Source organism: Pseudophryne corroboree, chromosome 5 (genome assembly GCF_028390025.1).
Source record: "Pseudophryne corroboree isolate aPseCor3 chromosome 5, aPseCor3.hap2, whole genome shotgun sequence".
In the NCBI taxonomy this organism is placed as follows: Eukaryota; Metazoa; Chordata; class Amphibia; order Anura; family Myobatrachidae; genus Pseudophryne; species Pseudophryne corroboree.
Window position 1 is genome coordinate 611,065,259 of NC_086448.1, and position 22,324 is coordinate 611,087,582.

The window sequence follows — 22,324 nt, forward strand, 5'->3', positions numbered from 1 at the left end:
TAGGCCACATCACAGTACTCCACACCACACATGATGTCCTGGCAATACTTAAAGGCTTGCACACACAGCACATGTCAGCACAACGCCTTAGTGGATATGAAGTACTCCTTTTGAGTAACCCTACCCTTACCATTAAGTACACTGCTAGTTCTTCTGGCCCTGCACCCATTCTCAATGCCCTTTTAGGCTTGAAAGGTCCCGAGGATGAACCACCCGACCTACATGACTGTGCTGCTTCCATTGAAGCTGAAACTTCTCCCAGACTTGACATGTCTCCCGTTCCCATACCAGGCGCAGACATTGTTTTTGTTGACGGCTCCTGTAGTAGGCCCAATGACAATACATACCAGGCTGGCTATGCCATTGTCACCCTCCCTGACACTGTGTTGGAAACCCTGCCAATACCTTATCAGTCCGCGCAAGCTGCAGAACTCATTGCACTCACTAGAGCATGTCCCTCCCTTGACAACGTCCATCTGCTCACTCAACTTCAAGCTGCTGCGACTAGTGCTGATCTCTCCGACTGGACTTACCCAATTCTGCAGAAAAAATCCTAAATCGGGATTAATCTGCAAAGAGGGGAAACCCTGTATACCCCAGTCCAGTGCCCCTTTGCTCGTTGCCCAGTGCCGTGGTGTTGGTCACCGTGGTGAAGCCACAACACTCCTCCTACTAACCAATGATTTTTATGTTACTAATGCCAAATCACTTGTGGACCAGTATGTTAGCAGATGCATCACTTGCCTCAGGAACAACCCTAATAAAGCTAAACACCAGCATCTTGAATACCCCACAAAAGACTCTGGGTTACTCCCCATTTGAAATACTAATGGGCAGGCCTTTTCCTACACCCTGGGCTAAGAAACCACTAGTAATACAGGAAGGAGATCTAGAACTCATCAGAGAAGAGTATGTCAGGTCCCTGATAACAAAACTGAATGAAATTGAACATGAGGTTGTTTGTAAAAACCCTTTGAATCCACAGGAACCTACACACCCCTTTAAAGTCGGAGACAGAGTCGTGGTGAAGGTGCTCCCCAGGAACAAGAGCCCAGGAGACTTCACCTATGGTCCAGAGACAGAGGTCGTAGCAGTTACCCGAACAGCAGTCCTGACAGAGGAAAGTCCTACCTGGATCCATGCATCCCGAGTAAAAAAGGTTCCTAGACCAGACCTAGAGAGGGAAGCAAGTGATTCCAGTGAGGTACGAACCGGGGCAGACAGCCCTGACCTCCCACCTAGCGAAGACAGAAGAACAGAAAACGATGAAGAACCTGCCCCCTATCTCTATCCTGGGGACTATCTCGATAGCCCTACTGGCCCTCATTCACCTCACAATATGTGAAGTCGACATCACACAAACAGATGGGGTCCCCACTTTGTGGTACAATTCCTCCAATACACACGTAGCCACATACATCCTTGATTATTTCATGTTCCCTAAACTTGCTGACAACAAACATTTCATACAGCAGAAAAGAAAATCAGGGATGTCTGAGACAATGTACATTTGTGTCACTGATGAATGGTGGATGGAAATATCCTATCATGGATCCAACTGTGATTACTGGGAATCTGTGGGGTGGAATACAGGAGCAGATTGGAAATATGGCCCATCATTTGCAAAAAAATAGATGGAGCAAATATGGAGTACCCCTACTTTCTAGACTATCCATTCATAAGATGGATGAAGGCCCAAATTCATACAGGTTTAGACTAAACATAGTGAACCCTAGCAGAAGCGACAATGAGACTTATGTACTTGGTATATGGTGGCAAGCAGGGTACTATAGTGCAAGGCAAATGTTTTATTTGTGGGACATGTATAAAAACCCAAAATACCAGCCTAAAATTGCTCCCCAAAACAAACCTTTAAAGCCCCATATTGCCACTTCTAAAGATATGGTGGCTATTACTAACCCTACCTTTGAAGACACCCTAGCTATTGAAACTGGTTTCTCTGACATTAATTTTTGGTTGGAATGGATGAAGTATAGTGCTAACAAACACAATAAAAGCAACTGTTATGTCTGTGGCAAATCTAGGCCCCACCTAGGTACAGTGCCCCTTAATATACCCCTAGAACAGGAAAATTGTTTTTTCAGCCTTTTTAATGACACCAAAACAAATGACAGTCAGTGCGAAATGTGGAAAAGGGAATATCCCATATTGTCAAAAAATCCCAACCCAGGAAGCACCATAACCATATATCCTGGAAACTATACCTGTTATACATCTAACACCACCACAGGGAGAAATTTAAAAACCTTCCCACCAGGGTATTGTGCAAATAAAAGAACAACTGTTTTAGTCAACCAAACTAGATCATTAGGCGACATTTATTACATATGTGGGGATATGAAGCTTAGAATTAAATTAGACACACCATGGTATGGTGAGTGTGCCCTGGCCAAAGTCATAATGCCACTCCTAATGATCACCGATGACCCCACTCCTCCCTCTAATACTCCTGCTAATCGAAAGAAAAGAGCACTCCCAGGAGGTAGCTTTGACCCCCACGTATACATTGATGCTATAGGGGTCCCAAGAGGTGTTCCAAATGAGTTCAAAGCTAGAGATGAGGTGGCTGCGGGTTTTGAGTCATTGTTTCCTATAGTAACTGTAAATAAAAACGTAGCCTGGATTAATTATATATATTATAATCAACAAAGATTTGTTAATGATACCAAAGATGCTCTTAAAGGTATAGCTGAACAGCTAGAAGCCACTTCCCAAATGACATTCCAAAATAGAATGGCCCTTGACATGATTCTAGCAGAAAAAGGCGGTACATGTGTTTACATTAGTAAGGTGGAAGGCTGTTGTACATATATTCCTGACAACACTGGTCCCAATGGTAAGGTTACTTTAGCCATAAACAAGTTAGAAACCTTATCCATAGAACTTAAGAAAAATTCAGGTATTGATAACCCATGGAGCCAATATTTTGGGTGGTTTGAAAATTGGAAACAGGCTCTTGTGCAAATAAGCATATTCATACTTGTAACTTTAATTCTTGTAGGCATTATAGTTTATTGTGTAATTCTCTGTGGAAAGAAACTTACCTCCAAAGGCATTGATAAGGCCCTGATGTACTATGATATAACCACCAGTCCTGTCACCTCCTCTGATAGTAAGGGACCCGACGATTATGTCCAATATCTCAAGAACTGGAGGAACAAGAAAGGAGCCTCACCCAAGAATCATGTTATATAACAATCATGATTCTAAGAGGGGATTGAAGGGTTAACTCTTCTGTGCTTTGTAAATATTACTTTTTATATGATCAATTTCCTTATAATAGTTACAGTGCAAAAGTGAATATTTCTACTTCCCTAATGAAGGGTTAAAACATGCTATATGAACTGTTATGTGTTTGCATAGATACGTACTACCCTGTGCCGGGTAGCTTTGTCTGCTCATACAAATACCAGGCTTGTATGAGCCTGGTTTTCAAGGGCAGTTCCATACCAGATCAAACCTGTTATTTCTACTTCTGTGTGTTACCAAATATCCTGTGTTACAGACTTTGATAAATGTTTTGAGAAACTTGTAGAAAACCCATATATGGACATCCGCCTTATACATTCTGCCTGGTAACTACTAACGAGCCAATAAGAGTGTAACAACATGTCAGTTACACCCATATACGTTGTCTTTTATACTTTTGTTAAACGAACAATAAACAGTGTGAATCTTTACTGCTTGTGTTGTGCATGTAACTTGTGGCTAAAGGTTTACACTCACGGACGTCTGAGAGGCCATCACATCGAGGGTTAAAGAATATAGGGGCAATCCTTTCAACCGCCGGCATACCGACAGCGTGGCGAGCGCCAGGGCCGTAACTAGGTGTGTGCTAATGGTGCCTTGCCCACAGCGCAAATACGCTGAGGGCGCACCATCTAGCAGCACACCCGCACGGCCAGTAGCTTATTTACCTCCCGCCCGCAGAGCTCTTTAACAGAATGCATTTTTAAATCCATTCCCCGGCAGACTGTCAGCACGTTGCTTTAAGTGTGACAGCTGCCGGGTGCCTGCTCTGCCTCTTGAACGAGCTGCTCTCTGGCTCTATCTGCAGTTTGTCTTTGCCTGTGTGCACTCACATCAGTGGATTGTGAAGTTGCGCTGTGTGTGAAACTTCCTGGTTCCTGCATGTGACATCTCACGTCACATGCAGAGAGCAGGAGAGGAGCCTAGCTGAAATCGTGAAGTGCAGGGCCGTCCACTCCAGACTATAAGCAACATCATAAAGTAAGTTACAAGGGAGGGGGAGGTGTGGGGGGATAGGACGGGGGTTGCAGTTGACAGCTATTTATCAGCATTCACCGGACACTATTCACGTGCAGGGGGAGGAGGAGGGAGGGAGTCTGTGCTGGTGAAGAATGCAATGTGTACTTGTAGTGTATATAGTGCACATACTAATGAATGTATGTTTTATTTGGTGGGCAGAGAGTTGTAGCATCTGTTATACTGTGCATGTGTATGGTAGCTACTCTGTGCTGTGTTGTGGATAGCTATAAAACATCTACAGTATCTGGTATACAAATATCCACCTGTCCTGACATGTAGGATACAGCTTTTACTCACCTAACCACTGAGAGTTTATTCACATATTCCCCAGACTAGAAGAACAAACTCCATAACTCTTTGCAGCACACTGCCCCGTAACTGTACGAGCATGAGCTATTCCCACTCTATGGGTGTCGTGGACACCCACGAGTGGGAATATTCCCTATTGGTCTGCATGCCGACAGTCGGGATAGTGAAGGTGCGGGATATAGGGGGAGGTAATTCTGTACTGGGAGCGCATTGTGCACCGTGTCCCCAATTGGCCACCCTGGAGATGACAGCAGGCAGCGCTGTACTGTATGTGAGCTGAGATCTGCACGGCCTTCTGGGGGAGTGGCTCACAGGTGGTGGTGGTGGTGTGTGTGTCCCGTGAAGTGGCGTTTAAAAAGCAACTATGGTCAGGTCTTGCTGCCGAGTGCAATTGTAGATCGCCAGGGCAAAGGTGCACAAATGGAGGTTTGAGTGTCATAGAAACATAGAATTTGTCGGCAGATAAGAACCACTTGGCCCATCTAGTCTGCCCCTTTTTTTTTTTATATATTATTTTTATCTCTAACCTTATTTGATCCTTATTTCTTTGTAAGGATATCCTTATGTCTATCCCATGCATGTTTAAATTGCTCTACTGTCTTAGCCTCTACCACCTCTGATGGGAGGCTATTCCACTTGTCCACTACCCTTTCTGTGAAATAATTTTTCCGCAAATTGTCCAGCAGTGCCAGGTATGAAAGCGGCGGTGGCTGGGTCCTACTTCTGTGTGAGAACGGCGGTGGCCGGGGGAGCGGCGCAGAGGTGTGTTGCACCAACTATGGCTATCTACCACTGTTTCAGTACTTATGTAGCACAAGTACAGTACTTGCAGCATCTGGATAAAAAGGTGACTCAGCTGCTGTAATGTGTAAAAAGAGGGACTTTGCTGCTGTAATGTGTAAAAAGAGGGACTCTGCCTGCCATAATGTGTAAAGAGAGGGACTCTGCCTGCCATAATGTGTAAAAAGAGGGAATCTGCCTGCTGTAATATGTAAAAAGAGGGACTCAACTGCTGTAATGTGTAAAAACAGAGACTCCACCTGACATAATGTGTAAAAGGGGACTCTGCCTGCCGTAATGTGTGACAGGGGCTCTACCGGGCGTAATGTGTGCCAGAGGCTCTACCTGGTGTAATGTGTGTAAGTGGCGCTACTGTGCGGTGTCATTTGAATAATGGAGACTATTGTACAGTGCAATATAAATTGGTATTATTTTGTGGCCACACTCCTTCCCCATGAAGCCACTCACGTATATATTTTTGTCGCGCGAATACGGCGCGCACTGGCCCTACTTTCAATTATTTTTTTTATTTTTTTTGGGGGGGGGGGCGCCGATGCTGTTTCTTGCACACAGCGCTAAAATGTCTAGTTACGGCACTGGCGAGCGCACATGAGCCCCTTGCAGGCACGCTACGCGCGCCATGCTATTTATTCTCCCTACAGGGAGGTCGTGGACCCCCACGAGGGAGAAAAACTGTCGGTATGCCGGCTGTCAGGATTCCGGCACCGGTATACTGTGCGCCAGGATCCCGACAGTCGGCAACCTGAAGACCACCCATCAAAATTACTGGCATCCTTCTTCCTCAGTGTTCAGCTGATGCCACAGGACAGTTAGGGAAAATTTATAAGAAAATTGTTATAAAGTAATTTCATTACATTATACTCCAAACTGTTATAAATCTGCTGATTGTATAACATATTTAAAATGAGAGTGGTGCAACTTTGAATACAGTAGATACTGTTGCACCTTTTTATAATGCCCACAGAACCATCAAGTTCATACACTGTACATTGGTGTAAATCCGACCCTATTAGTAGCCAGTGCCTCCCCAACCATTGACCTCACCGCACGTCACTGATATGTAGTAAATACTGGAAGTGCATCATGATAATGTAACAGATTAATAACAGGACTGCACTGTAAAGAATACACCATAGTCCTGTGCAGTATAAGGTAACATATGTATAATTCAAGTGTAGTCTGTATTGCGTTGCCTATTGAGAAAGTCACAGGAAGTGACAAAACGCACTTAGGACTCCCTGTATTAGCTGGAAGATTGTGGATTCCATTACAAGCTGCCTTCAATCACAGCTCTATCAATGACGGCTCCTGCACCAAGCCGCGTACAGCTGCAAGCATCCACCGCTTCCTCGTCGGCTGTGTCTGGCCGGAGTCAGCCGCGGCTTTTATACGGCGACTGACATTCATAACTGCACCACGTCCACCTACTCCTGCTTGGCTGCGATCAGCCAGAGGTAGCCGCTCGATCTGGATGGTTGCCGCTACTGACAGCTACATCACCCGAGAACGCTCAGGTTCTTCACTTACCATTTACTGGTCCCGGACAGCAGGGATAAAGTGAGTAGCGGCTCCTAACAGCGGCTTACATATTCAATTGTGGTTGGAGACGACCTGTGAATTCTAATTAGAGCCTTTGTTTGGATCCATCATCATTTCTCACAGCAGCTTGTATGGACCTCAGTGGGTTAAATTGCCCATTAAAATATTAAAATATCATCAGCTAATTTCTCTGGATCTTAATGTGAAATAATATACATGCACAGTTCGAATTGCAACATATGTAGCAGATTCAGTAACCACATCTTTATTGTTACTTTTTACACTGTTATATGTATTCAATATTATCCTTTTCTCAGTAATGAGTATATTTTAACAAATTGTTTTATCATGTATGAAATAAATTGGAACCATCGGCACTATTGAATATTTTTTATTGGTTCTTTATCGCGACACTTTATATTTGTTTTGTCTAAGTGCAGTCTGGAACCAGATCCCTAGAGGAGGAGGTGCTGGGCCCGCAGACAGTGGGGCCCAACAGGGGTTTCCCTATACCCAAGCGGGCCAGTCCAACCCCACCACCATCGCATGCAACATTTGTCACCTTCAGCTTTTCAATCGGTCTATGGGGGTAATTCCAAGTTGATCGCAGCAGGAAATTTTTTAGCAGTTGGGCAAAACCATGTGCACTGCAGGGGGGGCAGATATAACATGTGCAGAGAGAGTTAGATTTGGGTGGGTTATTTTGTTTCTGTGCAGGGTAAATACTGGCTGCTTTATTTTTACACTGCAATTTAGATTGCAGATTGAACTCACCACACCCAAATCTAACTCTCTCTGCAAATGTTATATCTGCCCCCCTGCAGTGCACATGGTTTTGCCCAACTGCTAAAAAAATTCCTGCTGCGATCAACTTGGAATTACCCCCTATATTTCTCCCTTTAGCTAATCTCTTTCCTGAGCATGTTATTTTGATCATCAAAACATTACTCTGATATTATCTTTGGCTTTGAGTACTATAATATCTTTGTGTATGGCACCCCTCTTATATCCCCAATTTAATTCATACTTAACACCATAAAAAGACCTGTCCTGTTGCTCCACTTTGACAGATATTTTGGAGTGATTAACACTCCAACTCCTGGCGCAAATATAGTTACAATTAATACTTATCAGTACACCAGCTGCACACACTAAAGGACTGGCAATATCCTCACAGATACAAAAAAACAGAAAAAAGCTAGTGTATTGCGCTTGATGTACTGATTAGATAAAATAATAAGATTTTACTCACCGGTAAATCTATTTCTCGTAGTCCGTAGTGGATGCTGGGAACTCCGTAAGGACCGTGGGGAATAGCGGCTCCGCAAGAGACTGGGCACAACTAAAGAAAGCTTTAGGACTACCTGGTGTGCACTGGCTCCTCCCTCTATGCCCCTCCTCTAGACCTCAGTTAGGATACTGTGCCCGGAAGAGCTGACACAATAAGGAAAGGATTTGGAATCCCGGGTAAGACTCATACCAGCCACACCAATCACACCGTATAACTCGTGATACTATACCCAGTTAACAGTATGAAATATAACTGAGCCTCTCAACAGATGGCTCGACAATAACCCTTTAGTTAAACAATAACTATATACAAGTATTGCAGACAATCCGCACTTGGGACGGGCGCCCAGCATCCACTACGGACTACGAGAAATAGATTTACCGGTGAGTAAAATCTTATTTTCTCTGACATCCTAGTGGATGCTGGTAACTCCGTAAGGACCATGGGGATTATACCAAAGCTCCAAAACGGGCGGGAGAGTGCGGATGACTCTGCAGCACCGAATGAGCGAACTCTAGGTCCTCCTCAGCCAGGGTATCAAACTTGTAGAATTTAGCAAATGTGTTTGACCCCGACCAAGTAGCTGCTCGGCAAAGTTGTAAAGCCGAGACCCCTCGGGCAGCCGCCCAAGAAGAGCCCACCTCCCTCGTGGAATGGGCTTTTACAGATTTAGGATGCGGCAGTCCAGCCGCAGAATGTGCAAGTTGAATCGTGCTACAGATCCAGCGAGCATTAGTCTGCTTTGAAGCAGGAGCACCCAACTTGTTGGGCGCATGCAGGATAAATAGCGAGTCAGTCTTTCTGACTCCAGCTGTCCTGGAAACATAGATTTTTAGGGCCCAGACTACGTCCAGCAACTTGGAGTCCTCCAAGTCACGAGTAGCCGCAGGCACCACAATAGGCTGGTTCAAATGAAACGCTGAAACCACCTTTGGGAGATCTTGGGGACGAGTCCTCAATTCCGCCCTATCCATATGGAAAATCAGATAAGGGCTTTTACAAAACAAAGCCGCCAATTCTGACACACGCCTGGCCGAAGCCAAGGCCAACAGCATGACCACTTTCCACGTGAGATATTTTAGTTCCACGGTTTTAAGTGGTTCAGACCAATGCGACTTTAGGAAATCCAACACCACTTTGAGATCCCACGGTGCCACTGGAGGCACAAACGGGGGCTGAATATGCAGCCCTCCCTTAACAAAAGTCTGAACTTCAGGCAATGAAGCCAGTTCTTTTTGGAAGAAAATGGACAGAGCCGAAAACTGGACCTTAATGGAACCCAATTTTAGGCCCATAGTCACTCCTGACTGTAGGAAGTGCAGAAATCGACCCAGTTGAAATTCCTCCGTTGGGGCCTTCCTGGCCTCACACCAAGCAACATATTTTCGCCATATGCGGTGATAATATTTTGCGGTCACATCTTTCCTAGCCTTAATCAGCGTAGGAATGACTTTACCCGGAATGCCCTTTTCCTTTAGGATCCGGTGTTCAACCGCCATGCCGTCAACGCAGCAGCGGTAAGTCTTGGAACAGACAGGGCCCCCGCTGCAGCAGGTCCTGTCTGAGCGGCTGAGGCCATGGGTCCTCTGAGATCATTTCTTGAAGTTCTGGGTACCAAGATCTTCTTGGCCAATCCGGAACCACGAGTATAGTACTTACTCCTCTCCTTCTTATTATTTTCAGTACCTTGGGTATGAGAGGCAGAGGAAGGAACACATACACCGACTGGTACACCCACGGTGTTACCAGAGCGTCCACAGCTATCGCCTGAGTGTCCCTTGACCTGGCGCAATAACATTTTAGCTTTTTGTTGAGGCGGGACGCCATCATGTCCACCTGTGGCCCTACCCAATGGTGTACAATCATTTGGAAGACTTCTGGATGAAGTCCCCACTCTTCCGGGTGGAGGTTGTCCACTCCGGGAATGAACACTGCTGACAGTGCTAACACATGATTTTCCGCCCATCGGAGAATCCTTGTGGCTACTGCCATTGCCATCCTGCTTCTTGTGCCACCCTGTCGGTTTACATGGGCGACCGCCGTGATGTTGTCTGACTAGATCAGCACCGGCTGGCTTTGAAGCAGGGGTCTTGCCTGACTTAGGGCATTGCAAATGGCCCTTAGTTCCAGAATATTTATGTGTAGGGAAGTCTCCTGACTTGACCATTGTCCTTGGAAGTTTCTTCCCTGTGTGACAGCCCCCCAACCTCGAAGGCTGGCATCCGTGGTCACCAGGACCCAGTCCTGTATGCCGAATCTGCGGCCCTCTGGAAGATGAGCACTGTGCAGCCATCACAACAGCGACACCCTGGCCCTTGGAGACAGGGTTATCAGCCGATGCATCTGAAGATGCGATCCGGACCACTTGTCCAACAGATCCCACTGAAAGATCCTTGCATGGAACCCTCCGAATGGAGTTGCTTCGTAAGAAGCCACCATCTTTCCCAGGACTTGCGTGCAATGGTGCACCGACACCTGTTTTGGTTTTAGGAGGTCTCTGACTAGAGATGACAACTCCTTGGCCTTCTCCTCCGGGAGAAACACTTTTTTCTGTTCTGTGTCGAGAACCATCCCCAGGAACAGTAGACGCTTTGTAGGAACCAGCTGCGACTTCGGAATGTTCAGGATCCAGCCGTGCTGTTGTAGCACTGCCCCAGCTAGTGCTACTCCGATCAACAACTGTTCCCTGGACCTCGCCTTTATAAGGAGATCGTCCAAGTACGGGATAATGATAACTCCCTTCCTTCGAAGGAGTATCATCATCTCTGCCATTACCTTGGTAAATACCCTCGGTGCCGTGGACAGACCAAACGGCAACGTCTGGAATTGGTAATGACAGTCCTGTACCACAAATCTGAGGTACTCCTGGTGAGGGGGGTAAATGGGGACATGCAGGTAAGCATCCTTGATGTCCAGTGATACCATGTAATCCCCTTCGTCCAGGCTTGCAATAACCGCCCTGAGCGATTCCATTTTGAACTTGAACCTTCGTATATAAGTGTTCAAGGATTTCAAATTTAAAATGGGTCTCACCGAACCGTCCGGTTTCGGTACCACAAACATTGTGGAATAGTAACCCCGTCCCTGTTGAAGAAGGGGTACCTTGACTATCACCTGCTGCGAATACAGCTTGTGAATTGCCTCCAGCACTGCCTCCCTGTCTGAGGGAGCTGTCGGCAAGGCAGATTTGAGGAAACGGCGAGGGGGAGACGTCTCGAATTCCAGCTTGTACCCCTGAGATACTACCTGTAGAATCCAGGGATCCACCCGTGAGCGAGCCCACTGGTCGCTGAAATTCTTGAGACGGGCCCCCACCGTACCTGGCTCCGCCTGTGGAGCCCCAGCGTCATTCTGTGGACGTAGAGGAAGCGGGGGAGGACTTTTGTCCTGGGAACTGGCTGTATGCTGCGGCTTTTTCCCTCTACCTCTGCCTCTGGGCAGAAAGGACGCGCCTTTAACCCGCTTGCCTTTTTGGGGCCGAAAGGACTGTACCTGATAATACGGTGCTTTCTTTGGCTGTGAGGGAACATGGGGCAAAATGTTGATTTCCCAGCTGTAGCTGTGGAAAACGAGGTCCGAGAGACCATCCCCAAACAACTCCTCACCCTTGTAAGGCAAAACTTCCATGTGCCTTTTAGAATCAGCATCACCTGTCCACTGCCGAGTTCCTGGCGGAAATGGACATTGCGTTTATTTTAGATGCCAGTCGGCAATTATCCCTCTGTGCATCTCTCATGTATAAGACTGCGTCTTTAATATGCTCTATGGTTAGCAATATAGTGTCCTTGTCTAAGGTACAGAGAATCTGACCACGCAGCTGCAGCACTGCACATTCATGCTGAAGCAATAGCTGGTCTCAGTATAATGCGTGAGTGTGTATATACAGACTTCAGGATAGCCTCCTGCCTTCTATCTGCAGGCTCTTTTATGGCGGCCGTGTCCTGAGACGGTAGTGCCACCTTCTTTGACAGACGTGTGAGCGCTTTATCCACCCTAGGGGATGTCTCCCAACGTGACCTATCCTCTGGCGGGAAAGGGTACGCCATTAGTAACCTTTTAGAAATTACCAGTTTCTTATCGGGGGAAACTCACGCTTCTTCACACATTTAGTTCATCAGATGGGGGAAAAACCACTGGAAGCTTTTTTCTCCCCAAACATAATACCCTTTTTTGTGGTACCTGGGGTAATATCAGAATGTGCAACACATTTTTTATTGCCGTAATCATGTAACGGGTGGCTCTATTGGAATGTACAGTAGTCTCATCGTCGTCGACACTGGAGTCAGTATCCGTGTCGACATCTGTGTCTGCCATCTGAGGTAGTGGGCGTTTTAGGGCCCCTGATGGCTTTTGAGACGCCTGGGCAGGCACGGGCTGAGAAGCCGGGTGTCCCACATCTGCTATGTCGTCAAACCTTTTATGTAAGGAGTTGACACTGTCACGTATTTCCTTCCACATGTCCATCCACTCAGGTGTCGACCCCGCAGGGGGTGACATCACATTTATCGGCATCTGCTCCGCCTCCACATAAGCCTCCTCATCAAACATGTCGACACAGCCGTACCGACACACCGCACACACACAGGGAATGCTCTGACTGAGGGCAGGACCCCACAAAGTCCTTTGGGGAGACAGAGAGAGAGTATGCCAGCACACACCAGAGCGCTATATAATGCAGGGATTCACACTACCCACAGTGATTTTTCCCTTATAGCTGCTATAATACACAGATTTGCGCCTAAATTTAGTGCCCCCCCTCTTTTTAACCCTTTGAGCCTGAAAACTACAGGGGAGAGCCTGGGGAGCTGTCTTCCAGCTGCACTGTGAAGAGAAAATGGCGCCAGTGTGCTGAGGGAGATAGCCCCACCCCTTTTTCGGCGGACTTCTCCCGCTCTTATAATCATAATGTGGCAGGGGTATTTTACACATATATAGCTTATTAGGCTATATTATGTGTGATTTGCCACTCTTAAGGTACTCTAATTGCTGCCCAGGGCGCCCCCCCCCAGCGCCCTGCACCCATCAGTGACCGGAGTATGTGGTGTGCACAGGGAGCAATGGCGCACAGCTGCAGTGCTGTGCGCTACCTTAATGAAGACTGGAGTCTTCTGCCGCCGATTTCCTGGACGTTCTTCTTGCTTCTGGCTCTGCAAGGGGGATGGCGGCGCGGCTCCGGGACCGGACGACCGAGGCTGGGCCTGTGTTCGATCCCTCTCGAGCTAATGGTGTCCAGTAGCCTAAGAAGCCCAAGCTAGCTGCAAGCAGGTAGGTCCGCTTCTCTCCCCTAAGTCCCTCGTAGCAGTGAGTCTGTTGCCAGCAGATCTCACTGAAAATAAAAAACCTAAAATATACTTTCTTTTCTAGGAGCTCAGGAGAGCCCCTAGTGTGCATCCAGGTCGGCCGGGCACAAAATTCTAACTGAGGTCTGGAGGAGGGTCATAGAGGGAGGAGCCAGTGCACACCAGGTAGTCCTAAAGCTTTCTTTGGTTGTGCCCAGTCTCCTGCGGAGCCGCTATTCCCCATGGTCCTTACGGAGTTCCCAGCATCCACTAGGACGTCAGAGAAAATTTAATACAATTATGTTTCTGCTTTTACTCGAATTAGCACACATGCAACTTACTTTCATAAAATTCTAGCAAGACTTTAATAACAACACACATATATAGCATAAAATTCCAGAAATAGTTTAGTATGCTCAAACACACTGAAGGAAACACTCTAACTGTCTTTAGACACTATTAGTTAAGTAGTAGCAGTGTCCTTAAGTAATATCAGATAAATGGCAACAAAGTGTCTTATGAAGTGCTAAACAGACATGCCTGGTCTGTTACATACGGTGCATCAGAAACTGCAACAGTTGCTATTGCCTATAAGGAATGGTGTATAGTATCTCCAATCCTCCTGCTACTGGCGTCCCAGTGCAGAGGAGTGCTGCTGTAATTATATTTACCCGAACCAGCGGGATTGTCCAGATATACAGCGCAGATGTGCAGGGAGATATCCTTGTGGCATGCAGCCACGGCGTCCGCCGCCGGCACTATTCGTGGTGCAAGAAGAATCTCTGTCCTGGCGGGCGGGTAAGGACGCTCCAGATGCCGCTGTCCTAACAAGCGGATATAAAGACCCCGAATGCCTCTCCGGGGATAGACGCCGGCAACAGACACTGGTGATGGACGCTGGCAATAGCGCTTATGCTGATGTTGCCGGCAGTGTGTTGATCAGAGCGGGGAGATGATGTCAACGCGTTTCGTCCCGTCACAACTCAAGACTTCCTCAAGACTATAGGGCTCACTCCATCTTAGCCCTTATTTAACTCCTCATAAGGACCGCCTTGATTGTAATTAAAAACATCAGTGTACTACGGTCTGACTATACATATAGTGACAATACTATTAAAAAGCAAGTTCCATGTGCTTACTAAACAGCTGATATATATCAATAAATATACAGAAACACACCCATAATAAAATCTATACTTAAAATTAAAATATTCATTTTAATAATGCGCAATTAGTGCAGTAATAATACTACAGACCACAATAGATATAAATTGTAATAATCACAATATGATCATTATAACAAAATGAACATAATAGCATAGTGAACATATTGATTCTCCCAGTATTAACCCTTTGGCCACCATTATTCCCTATACTCACTAATAACTAATCTAAACAGGTATAATTGGTAGGAGCAGAGGAGGAAGAAAAAGAAAGCAGACGAGCGAGATTCATGTAGATAAAAGTGGAATTTTTAACTTGTCATCCCATAAACTTACGAATGACCAAATCTCTTTGTTGCAAAAAGGGTTACATTTTGCCCCCATTAAAGAGCCTAATATCTTTGAATTGTTCTTAGATTTAAATAAATTCACTAGGGATTTATGTAGAAAACGATACTTCGCTGCTAAAAGACTTAATCGAAATCCTGATGATCAGGAGTCTACTGAAGTACCGATTATTCTGGATGATTCCGATAGAGAGGGATTACACTGTTTAGAACAACTATTAAGTGAGTCTTCAGAAGAAGTTAAAATATTTGATATAGATACAGTGAAAGAATCATCTTGTTTACCTAGATTCAAGAGGAAATCTCAATTTTTTCCTCTTGAACATAAAAGTTCAGCTATTACCATTTTTTTATAATAAAACTCTTAGTGATTTTAAGTCATTATGTGGTAAACCTGGGAAAAAACATAGTTCACATCATTATGAATATAATCATAATTTGTCCAAAAAGGAGAGGTTAGCTTTGAAGGAACTGAGGGAAACCCTCTCCCTTGTCATTAGGCCGGCTGACAAGGGAGGGGGGATTATTGTACAGAATAGGGAGGATTATATCTTGGAGGCAAATAGACAATTATATGATACTCAATATTATACATCTCTGCCTGGTAACCCCATAGTTTCCTTCCAAAGAGAGTGTAGAACTATGTTGGATCTTGCAAAGAACGAGAAGGCCATAACAGATGATGAATTTTACTTTTTATTATGTACACATCCTATCACTCCTGTTTTTTACCACCTCCCTAAAATTCACAAAACACTTATCTCACCTCCCGGGCGTCCCATAATTTCAGGTGTTGGTTCCCTTACATCTAATTTGTCACATTTGGTGGATGTACACTTACAAAATCACGTTGTTAATTTACAGTCACATATTAAGGATACTAAGCATTTTTTTACAAAAAGTGGTGGGGAGGAGCTGGACTAAAGGGTGGGGCTTCCTCACGCTTGATGTCCAGGCCCTTTACACTAACATTCCACATGCAGCTGGTATTGATGCAGTTAATCATTATTTAAATAAAGATCACAATCTGTCAATTGAACTATGTGATTTTATCATTCAGTCTATTTTGTTTATTCTCACTCACAATTATTTTTTATTTGGGGACACATAATTTACAGGCACTAGGCATGGCCATGGGGACCAGGTTCGCACCGAGTTTTGCGAATCTCTATATGGGCCGCTTCGAGGAGGAATTTATATGGAGCGGCCCATATAGAGATAACCTGGTCCTCTATGGCCGTTTTATCAATGATTTATTTATTATTTGGAAAGGGGGCCCCACATTAGCACAGGACTTTGTTAATTTTCTAAACAATAACACTCACAATCTTACATTTACGCACATTTTTGATTATAATGTGATTAATTACCTTGGATTAAAAATATACCTAAGAACAAATTAATGCGTATAAGACGAAATTGTACATGAGATGAGGATTTTGCTGAACAATCTAGGACTATGATTAGTCACTTTGAAAGAAGAGGCTATCCCCAAAAGTTATTAGAGGAGGCTTTGATGTCTGTTTCATCATTAGAGCCATTAGGTCCCCATGTGGAAACATCTAGGAGTAAGGATCCCTCTGATTCCATGGTGGTCACTGATTCGCTGGTGTCAAATTGTGACTCCAGTTTATCAGAAGAGGTACGGTTTATATCGAAGTACAATTCAAAATCCAGTAGGATAAGAAGGATTGTGAATATGAATTTTGGAATCTTAAAACAGGATCCGATACTGAATAAACACATTGGTGTTAAACCAAGGATAATCTATAAGAAGAATACCAATTTTAGGACTATATTAGCACCAAGTGATTTGAGATCGGTGAAAGCCACACATTGTAGTGAAGATCTTCAAAAATCATGGCTTCCAACCAGACCTCTAGGTAGTTTTAGGTGCAATAAATCTATTTGTCTTACGTGCAGTTATATGAGAAATGGATCAACTAATGTTATTTCTAATAGCAGTGGCGTTAGTTTTCCCATTAAACAATATTTAAATTGTGAATCCACATATTCTGTGTATGTTCTACAATGTCCCTGCCAACTGCAGTATGTTGGCAGGACTATTAGATCCATTAAAAGTCATTTTAGAGAACATAGGTGTAACATTATTAACAAATCTATTAAACATAGTGTCTCTAGACACTTTGCTAGATATCATAATGGGGACCCTAAGGGGCTGTCCCTAATGGTGGTCGAACAGTTCTGTCATACTAGGAGGGGTGGGAATAGATTTCGACAGTTATGTATTGGTGAGTCCGCATGGATTTTTAAATTAGATACTTTGAGTCCTAAGGGGCTTAATGAGGCCATTGATTATACCTGTTTAGATTAGTTATTAGTGAGTATAGGGAATAATGGTGGCCAAAGGGTTAATACTGGGAGTATCAATATGTTCACTATGCTATTATGTTCATTTTGTTATAATGATCATATTGTGATTATTACAATTTATATCTATTGTGGTCTGTAGTATTATTACTGCACTAATTGCGTGTTATGCACACCAGTGCCAGCAGGAAAGTACTGGTGTCAGAACTGTTATGCACTCCAGTGTCTGCAGGAATGTACTGGTGTTTGAACTGTTATGCAAAACAGATGGACTCACAGACAAACTGGGGGATATGACATAACGTACACAGAAGGTGATAGGGTAACAAAATACACACAAAGTGAACAGAGAAGCCCAGAGGCTAAGGAACTGGGTATCTCCCTTGTATTAGAACTGCTAAGATGGAAAAAGCAAGATGTTGTGTTTTAATACGTAGAGTACCCGAAATGCTGTTGCTAAGGGCAACAGCAAAACCCTAAAGGGTTACCAACGGGTGTGGCAGTAAACTCCTTGGTCAGAGATGGAATGATAGACACAAGGAGAATCTCCACAATCCTAATTCTCACTTGCAGTGCACAGGTTTTAGCTTACTGCCACTAAACTGACCCCTGACACCTAGCACAGTGAGACAGGATTAGACAGGCAAGTCTTAGAATACAGCCGCAAACTTGCTAAGTTCACAGAGTAGTAACAGAACCCCAGCAAGCTAAACGACTGACTCCAGTCTTACTGCTAGGTCTGGATTGGCAGAGTGTAATACCAAATTCCCAGGCCTATTTGCAGTAAGCAACAAACAAATACAAAGCTACACAGTACTGGCTAACGTTCATGAACTGACTAACCAACAAAGATTCAGCAGCATCTGCTTACCCTGAAAAGAGGCCTTATAAAGCAGGTGCTGTCCACGCCCCACTCAGACCTCACAGACTGTGAGCACAAAAACCAGCACCGGATCCCCTGCCGTGCACAGAGCCTATAACCACTGCACAGCAAAAGACCCGAACCGGAGTATCAGCTGCGCTCAGGTTACTCCACTAGCACTTGTCTCCCGGTTGCCATGACGACGTGGCAGCACAGGGCAGGAGACCCTAACAGTACCCCCCCTCTGACGAGGGGTCAAAGAACCCCTACCACCGGGTTTATCGGGGAACTGCGAGAAGAAAGAGCGTATCAGTCTGGGGGCATGAAGATCACAACTGCGCACCCACGACCGCTCCTCCGGGCCATACCCCTTCCAGTGCACCAAAAATGACAGCCGACCCCGAACCACCTTGGAGTCAAGAATCCTTTCAACAACAAACTCCCTCTGGCCACGTATCAGAAGAGGGGAAGGTCTTCCACTGGTAGAAGGATTACTAATCGCCCGTTTTAAAAGGGAACAATGAAATGTTTTATTGATACCCAAAGAACGGGGCAGATCTAACTGAAATGCCACCGGATTGATAACCCTGGTGATCTTATAAGGGCCGATGAACCGGGGCCCTAACTTATGAGATGGCTGTCTCAACTTCAAATTCTTGGTAGACAACCAGACGAAGTCTCCTAATTTGAAGCTGCAGGGTCTTTTCCGCTTATCAAAAACCCTTTTGGTCACTAATGACACAGACACAAGGGCTTTCTTCACTTTCCGCCAAATACCTCTAAGGACCGAAACCACAGAGGAACCACCAGGCGTGGAGTCCAGGGGGTCAAAAGAATTGGCCTTAGGATGATGCCCATACACACAAAGGAAGGGAGAGATCCCTGTAGCAGAGTGAGCCGCGTTGTTATAGGCAAACTCCGCCATGGACAGATGAGCAACCCAGTCAGTCTGACACTTGGAGACATAACACCTGAGGAACTGCTCCAAGGACTGGTTCACCCTTTCAGTCTGCCCATTAGACTGCGGATGGTAGCCTGACGACAAGCTGACAGAAATCTGGAGATCGGAACAAAATGCCCTCCAGAATTTGGCCACAAACTGGGATCCGCGGTCAGAGACCACATCAAGTGGCAACCCGTGGAGACGCACAACATGCAGCATAAATAATTCAGACAGGCGTCTGGCTGATGGCAGCCCAACCAGTGGAACGAAGTGCGCCATCTTCGAAAACCTGTCAACGACAACCCAGATGGCTGTCATCCCCGAGGATTTGGGCAAGTCCACCACAAAATCCATTGAAATGTGGGTCCATGGCTTAGATGGGATAGAGAGTGGATGTAATGGGCCAACAGGAACCCCTCTAGGAGTCTTATTTCGGGCACAGATGTCACATGCCCGAACCCACTGATCCACATCCTTAGCCACCGAGGGCCACCACACCGCCCTAGATAGCAACTCCCGAGTTCTGGCAATACCCGGGTGACCTGCCGACTTCTTGGCATGGAATTCCAGGAACACTCGCTGTCTTAACCTAGGAGGCACAAACAAAAGACCTACCGGAAGGTCTGGAGGAGCCTGCTCCTGTGCTCTAAGGACTAATGATAAGAGGTCCTGGGTAATGCCCACTTTAATACATGATGGGGAAACAATGGGCAACGGCTCCTCGGTGGTCTCCTGGATTGGAGCAAAACTCAGCGAGAGCGCATCAGCCTTGATGTTTTTTGACCCAGGGCGATATGTTATCAAAAAATTAAAGCGAGCAAAAAACAAAGCCCATCGTGCCTGCCTGGCATTGAGACGCTTCGCTGACTCTAAATATGCCAGATTCTTATGGTCAGTGAGAATTGAGACCACAAACTTAGCCCCCTCAAGCCAGTGTCTCCACTCCTCGAGTGCATCCTTAATAGCCAACAATTCCCGGTTACCCACGTCATAATTCATCTCGGCAGGCGAAAATTTACGGGAAAAGTAAGCACAGGGATGAAGGCGATTATCAGACACTCCCATCTGAGAAAGCACTGCCCCAATACCCATCTCAGAGGCATCCACCTCCACCACAAAAGGACGCTCTGGATCTGGGTGTCGCAGCACCTTGGCCGAAACAAATGCCCTTTTGAGACGGGCAAAAGCCGCTTTAGCCTCACAAGACCAGTGAGCAACATCCGCCCCTTTCTTAGTGAGTGCCACCAAGGGCGCCACTATAGACGAAAATCCAGCGATAAATCGTCTATAAAAATTCGCAAAGCCCAGGAAATGCTGAAGCGCCTTCAAACTAGTGGGCTGCACCCAATCCAGGACTGCCTGTACCTTGGAACCCTCCATTTGGAAACCTTCTGGGGAGATAATATATCCTAGAAATGCGATTTGCTGAACTTCAAATTCGCACTTCTCCAGCTTCGCCCCAAGCCGGTGGTCTCTGAGTTTCTGGAGGACTAAGCGTACATGCTTCCGATGTTCCTCCAGGGAATGGGAGAAGATTAGGATGTCATCTAAGTATACAACTAAGAATCTATCCAAATATTCCCTGAGCACATCATTCATGAAATCCTGGAAGACTGCCGGGGCATTACAGAGCCCAAAAGGCATCACCAAATATTCATAATGCCCTGAGTGGGTATTAAAGGCAGTCTTCCATTCATCCCCCTCTCTTATTCGGATTAGATTGTACGCACCGCGTAGGTCAATCTTAGAAAAAATGGTGGCAGTACGAAGCTGGTCAAACAAGACCGAAATGAGAGGCAGTGGGTATGAGTTTTTAATCGTGATACGGTTCAATTCCCTGAAGTCGATGCAGGGTCGCAACGAACCGTCCTTTTTACCCACGAAGAAGAACCCCGACCCAACTGGAGACTGTGAAGGTCTGATAAATCCCTTAGCCAAGTTCTCCTGAATGTACTCTGCCATAGCCTGAGTCTCAGGACGTGACAGGGAGTACAACCTGCTCTTGGGAAGCTTAGCATTTGGCAACAAATCAATGGCACAGTCATAGGGGCGATGGGGAGGTAGTACCTCTGCAACTTTTTTGGAGAACACGTCCGCAAAATCTGCATAACACCCTGGCAATCCTGGCAAACTTAGCTGCGAGAGCCTGACTGGAAGGCTCAAGCAACTCCTGAAACAATCAGTACCCCAACTAAGAATCTCCCCAGAGACCCAGTCAAATTGAGGATTGTGGGCCCTTAACCAGGGTAACCCCAACACCAATGGGGCAAAAGTACAGACAGTCACATAAAAGGACAATTTTTCAGAGTGTGTGGCTCCAATAAACAAAGAAATCTGGCTAGTGCAAGAGGTAATTTTACCTTGGGATAATGGTTCCCCGTTTAACCCACAAATCTCAATTTCCGATGCCAAGGGTACTAAGGGAACAGAGTGTTTCAGGGCGAATTGGCGGTCCATAAAAACCCCGTCGGCCCCACTGTCCACAAAGGCCTCAGTCTTGACAGTTTGACCGAGGATCTTCAAGGTCACCGGAATGATAAAAGTCTTCTTGGGAAATTCTGACTTCTGGCCTGACAGGATATTTCCCATCACCCTCAGGCCCTGTAGTTTTCCGGCTTTTCTGGGCATGATACTACCACATGACCTTTATTCCCACAGTACAAACACAACCCCTGCTGTCTCCTCCGCGTCTTCTCACGCGAGGAGAGGCGGGTAGCCCCAATCTGCATAGGCTCCTCAGAAAATTCCTCAGAGTCTGAGGTTCCCTTGGGAAGGAAGGAAATCTCAGTCTCCCTTTCAAGCCTACGCTCTCTCAGCCGTCTATCCACCCGGATGGATAACTGCATGAACTGATCCAAGCTATCAGGCAAGGGATATTGTACCAGTTGGTCCTTTATCTGGTTAGAAAGACCTCTTCGGTACTGGTGTCTCAGGGCTGGGTCATTCCACTGGGTATCATGGGCCAACCTCCGAAACTCCGTACAGTAAACCTCAACTGGCCTTCGCCCTTGCTTAAGGATCGAAATCTGAGCCTCGGCTGAGGCCGTCTTGTCAGGGTCATCATACAACATGCCCAGTGCCGTAAAAAAAGCATCAACACTTTTAAGCGACGGACAGTCAGGCTGCAACCCATATGCCCAGACCTGTGGGTCTCCTTGTAGCAAGGAAA

The 22,324-nt window shown here is 45.8% G+C and overlaps 1 long non-coding RNA gene across 5 annotated transcripts in view; it reads left to right on the forward strand.

Annotated features, from left to right (window-relative positions):
* The first annotated feature begins 4,169 nt into the window (after positions 1-4,169).
* Positions 4,170-22,324, forward strand: part of LOC134929260 (uncharacterized) — a 183,419-nt gene continuing 165,264 nt past the window's right edge. For all 5 annotated transcript variants that reach the window (XR_010178423.1, XR_010178424.1, XR_010178422.1 and 2 more), the window contains exon 1: positions 4,170-4,251. This is a non-coding gene — a long non-coding RNA (uncharacterized LOC134929260). The remainder of the gene's footprint in view (positions 4,252-22,324) is intronic.